A 6,096-nucleotide genomic window follows, 5' to 3' on the forward strand; every position below is an offset into this window, starting at 1 on the left:
AGAATGTGGGAGAGATCTAGCTTTCTTCAGTTCAATAACCCTTCCAGATTCAAAGCAAGATCTCTCAGTCTCTACCTTTGCTTATGGCGATCAATTTTGTTTTTTTGGGGGGCAATGGGGGTTAAATGACTTGCCCAGGGTCACACAGCTAGTAAGTGTCAAGTGTCTGAGGCCGGATTTGAACTCAGGTACTCCTGAATCTAGGGCCGGTGCTTTATCCACTGCACCACCTAGCCACCCCCAATGGCGATCAATTTTTAACCAGGTAATTAATCTTCCCATAATCCAGTTTCAGTTTTAAGCATATGAGTAGTTAGATGACAAAGAACTCAGTGTGTGAACCCTAGAGGTCACTACAATGTCATGTTGGTTTGTTCAGATGCAATTTACCAAATAACATTCCAATGTCTATTTTGACCCACTTCTGACCTTATCCTCACAGTTGAACGTAAGCACCTTGAGGGTAGACTCTTGATTTCTGCCCTCGAATGCCTATATACCTAGTATAGGCAGTCACTTATTAAAGTGCCTAAAGACTATTTAAATAAAAAGTAAAATAAGCCTATATAAATAATAAGATAGTCTTTGCACTGGGGGAAGGGGGGGCGGTAAAATAAGGGAAGAGGAAAAGAATCTGACTATATTAAATTTGACTATTAGGCATTCATTTCTGAAAGTCTTCCCACCTTTGTTTTCATGACAGATACAGCAAGAAAGAGAATTTACTGCAGGAGCTCATGTGTGCTTTCTAATTTATAGCTTAGGGTTTTATTAGATTTCTAGCTAACTGAACATTAAATCAGACTGAGATGTTTATTCTTCAAGCAGGACAAATTGATCCTTTGCCCATCGTGATTGATCTTGCTGCATCAAGTGACTTAAGTAGTTGTTGTGGTTTGTCGTTCAGTTTACAGAGAAAAATCATGATCGTTGGTTTCTGCCAATCACAGAATAAATTGCCCCTTAAAAGAGATTTATTTGGAAATGTATTTTTTTTTTTGCTGCTATGACAGCAACATGCCCATCACCAAGACCCCCAGAGAGGCAGTGTGGTACAAGGGAAGGAGAGCTAAATTTGGTGTCAGAGTGCCCAGATTTGAATATTAGCTCTCTTACTACTTGTCTAACCTTGGGTAAGTCAACTTACTTCTCTTGACCTCATTTCCTCATCTGTAAAATGAAGGAGTTGGCCTTGTTATTCTTCAGTCTTACGTCCAGTCTGACTCTCCATGACCCCATTTGGCATTTTCTTGGCCAAGATACTAGAGTGGTTTGCAACTTCCTTCTCCAACTCATTTTACAGAAGAGGAAACTGAGGCAAGCAGGGTGAAGTGACTTTCCTAGGGTCACACAACTTGTAAATGTCTCAGGTCAGATTTGAACTTAGGTCTTCCTGACATCCAGTACTCTATCTAATGAGCCAACTAGCTGTCCTTCTCATTATAAATAACCTATCTTTACCTTGTGAGTGGCCAAGATATCTATGTGAAATAATATTATCTAAATTCAAATCCTAAATGTGTTTAAGTAACCACAACATGGCACAATAGTAAGAAATAATAGACTTCTGGTGAAACTGGTCAGAATCCAGTTGGTTGATAAGACTCATATAGAATAAGGTTAGGGATTTCATTAGCCTTTGGATTCTAGGCTCAGCACTAGACTCAAGAATTTGAAAATTCATTGGGTGCCTTTCTTCCCCCAAAATTGCCCTGTGGATTCCATGAAGTCCCAGCTTCATCAGCCAGGTTTTCCACCTGAACTAAACTGAAGTAATGAAAACCCAGATTGTCCACCTGCCCCAATTTAATCCTGGTCACAGAAATAAAGAATGCAGAGTCATTACTTCTACAGGCTGAACCTGTAGTTGAAAGATCTTGGATTGAGTCCATGTTCTGATTAGTTTTAAGACTTAGGACAATACATTCAATGCCTCTGTCTTGTCATTTGTCCAAAGGGGATATTTATATTTGTTCCACCTAACATGGAGTTAGTGTTAGTAAAGCTTTTTGTAGATTGGAAAGTGCTGCCTGAGTGGGAATCCACTCTCTATAAGTACCACCATCATTGCTACAATTATTGTTACTTTACTTAGGGACCTTAAGGGCATCTGGATCACAAAGGACTCGATGTTAGGGACCTTGGGACAAGTTGCTTCCCATGATTTCCTTAATGAGGGCACCAATCTTGAAGCAACAGACCTCTCTTCACTTGGCACAGATGCCAATTCCTTGATAATGTGCTAGGGAAGGGGAAAGGGCTAATGGAATGTTCAGCCTGGGTCCTACAAAAACATCAGGGCATACCAGACCTAGGTTCTATGTTTTACCCTGAACATGAATAGAAAATCTGGCTGAATTTATTAGACTCTGCTTATCTCTACCTTGAGAATGAGAAACCAAGATGGAGAAGAGTCGGTTGTTTCTTCTCATGTAATAGGACACTGAATTTTAGGTTTGGAAAGAGGAATGATCTGTAATAAGAATGGAAAGAAAGGTTGCTGATAGATTGTGAAAGGTTTCAAATGCCAAAAAGAAGGGTTTAGGTTTTTATCCCAAAGGCAATAGAGAGGCATTGAAGCATCATGAGCACAGATGTGACATGGTTAACCACTCTGAGAGGAGAAAAGATGGGAGAGTGAAGAGACTTGATAGAGGGAGACCCATTAAAGACTATTGTAATTGTCCAGAAAGCCTGAAGTAGGCTGGTTTCCAAAGCGAGGGGAGAGAAGGCATAGATATGAAAGAAGTTCTCAAAGTTGAATAGACAAGGACTTGGAGTTAAGAAAACCTGAGTTCAAATCCTGCCTAAGACATTTACCATTATGTGACCCTGGTCAAGTCACTTAATTATTTACACCATCAACCTTCATAGTTGTTTGCGTGTTGTCTGTGCCAGTAGAATGTGAGCTTCTTGAAGACAATGATCATGCTTTTTCCTGTTTTTTGTATCCCAAATGTCTGTATAGCTCAGTCTCTACCACCTAGTAGGTACTTAATAAATGCTTGTTAGAGACTTCTTAGTCTCAATTTCCTCATCTGTAAAATGGGCACAATCATAGCACCTCACTCAGTTTTGTTGTGAGGATCAGATAGTAAATATTTTGCAAAATTTAAAGTATATTATAAATACTTATTTCACATATATTATACACACATATAGCCATAAACATGTGTATGTTCATATAAATGTATATTTGTGTGTGTGTGTGTATAGAGAGAGTCCAGTGCTCTATCCATTAAGCCACCTAGTTGCCCTTATCATTATAAATGACCTGTCTTTACTTTGTGAGTAGCCAAGATATCTCTGTGAAATAGGATTATCCAAATTCAAATCCTAAATGTGTTTAAGTAACAACAACATGGCAATATGTATATATATATATATATATATATATATATATATATATACACACACATGCACACATACATATGTATGAATGTATATATATATATATATATATATAACATCATATACATATAGTGTATGTCATATACACAAACTGCTCTGCTTGATTTCAACTCTATCATCATCTTCCTCCTGCCCCAACCAGGATAAACTCATCACCAGATAAAAGCATCATCAGGAAAGTCATCAACATGGAGATTGTTTCAGCTTTGCTATTCCCCCCTCATAAGAACCCTCAGGTGCTTCTGCCTCTCTGACTGGAGGGTTGGAGAGCAGAACCAAAAGCTCCTTCCCTATCTCCCCTTTATCGAGGGCTCCAAATACCAAACATCTCTTCATTTGGGACCAGCTGCCCTGTTTGGCACAGACTTCACCATCATCTTCATTATGCTCCCGTGTCCAGTATCCTCTGGAACTCCATCCCACCCTTTTCAGCTTCCTTTTGTATATTGTCTCCCACCTATTCAATTGTATACTCCTTGAGGGCAAAGTATGTCTTTTGTATACCCAGTATTTAGCAAAATTCTGGGCACAGAGTAGGCACTTGATAAATCTTTATCATTTCATATCATGTGTGAATGTGTGTGTCTGGGAGTCATCTGCATGGATGTAATATTTGAAGCCAGGGTGGCTGATAAGATCACCCAGAAAGAGTGTATGGAGCCAAAGCAAAGAATAACTGAAATAGCAATTTAGAGTTGGTTGGTAACACCACTTAGGGTGGATGGGATGATGATGATTGGAGAAAAAAAAGGTGGCAGACAATCATATGACAATTATTCTACTTCCATTTTTGTTCCCAATGATAATTATTAAGGGACTGGGAAAAATATTGCAAAGGAATCCCTAACTGGTCCTTAAGAAATTCAGATTGACTAAGCCAGGTGAATTACACACTAGGGTCCTGAAATAACTGGCTACTGTGATTGCTGAGCTAGTTAGGGGACTTTGAAAGATCACGAAAACTAGAGATGTACCACAGGGATCTGGAGGAGGTAAATGTTCCAATTTTCAAAAGAGAGAAGAGAATGAGGTCTGAAGATTAGAGGCCAATGAACTTGACTTCGGTTCCTGGCAAAACACTAGAACCTGTTGAATACATGGTTAGTAAATATCTAGAGAAGGCTAAGTTGTTTTCAGACGTGTCTGATTCTTCATGACCCCATTTGGGCTTTTCTCTGCAAAGATACTGAAGTGGTTTGCCATTTCCTTCTCCAGCTCATTTTACAGATGAGGAACCTTGGCAAATAGGCTTAAGTGAGTTCCCCAGGGTCACACAGCTAGTACATGTATGAGACCACATTTAAATTCACAAAACTGAGTCTTCTTGACTTCAGACCCAGCACTCTATCCACTGTGCAACTTTTTTTTTCCCATCTAGAGAATGCAAAATTTTCACAAAGAGCCAGCATGACTTCATCAGGAACTAGTCATGAAAGACAAGCTTAGACCAAGAGAATTCTGCAGATTTAGCTTCCTAGATTTTAACAAACCATTTTAGAAGCGTTTTACTCTTTCTTCTTTTCTTCCTTCATTTCTTCCTTTCTTTTATTCTTTCTCTCTCTTTCTTTCTTCCTTCCTTTCTTCCTTTCTTTCTAAAATGGAAAAATGTAGAGTAGATTATATTGCAATTAGATCTGTTTGTAACTGGTTCAATAAGCAGACTCAAGGACTTAATGGTTCAATGTCTACTTTGAAGAAGGTCTGTAGCAGAGTGCCACAGGAATCTACCTGTGCTTGGCCCTGTACTGTTGAACAAATCAAAGCAGAGATGGTGTCCTCATCCAACTTGCAGGTGGTATGCCTTTAGAAGGGACAGAAAGCACCCTAAATGGCACAGTCAGGGTTTAATGAGGTCTTCCCAGGTGGAAACATTGGGCTAAAGGAAGAAAGTAAAGTTGAAGAGGAATCAATATAAAGAGCTGTGTTCAAAAGTCAACTTCCCAATTCCAAGATGAGAGAGGTCTGACTATATACTGTGGTGGATAATGATTAATAATTGAGAAAACAATCTGAGCTATATAATTTATTAGCAAAACAGGTATAATAATATCCTAGTCAGTCCAAATGACTGAATAGAGTGACAGATTTTTATGTATTAAAAACAATCAAATAAGATCAACTAATTTTAAAAAACAATTAACTAGGGGCGGCTAGGTGGCGCAGTGGATAAAGCACCGGCCCTGGATTCAGGAGTACCTGAGTTCAAATCCGGCCTCAGACATTTGACACAATAGCTGTGTGACCCTGGGCAAGTCACTTAGCCCCCATTGTCCCACTTAAAAAAATAATAACTAGGGCATAAAATTAGATAATGTGATTTCTAATTGAAGGATTTGGGAGGGGGAGAAAAAATGGTTATAATTCTCTGAAATCAGAAAAAGAAGTGTCTCACTTCCCCCACCCCGGCATCTATATTCAATCAAAGGACCGCAGAAATAACAACTGATTAACCAGTGCAGGATCAGTTTTCAAATAAGACATATAGGTTGCTTGAAATATATAATTATGAGAAAACTCCTTGCATCAATCTTCAGATCTGACTGGGTTTCTAGTCAGCATAACCTAAGTCCTTGGTTGAGTCTCTAAGAAGTTAGATGGTACAGTGGATAGAGGGCAAGTTTGGAGTCAGGAAGACTCATCTTCCTGGGCTCAAATCTGGTCTCGGATACTTACCAACTATACCCC

This window comes from Dromiciops gliroides, chromosome 3, assembly GCF_019393635.1.
Source record: "Dromiciops gliroides isolate mDroGli1 chromosome 3, mDroGli1.pri, whole genome shotgun sequence".
Taxonomy (NCBI): Eukaryota; Metazoa; Chordata; class Mammalia; order Microbiotheria; family Microbiotheriidae; genus Dromiciops; species Dromiciops gliroides.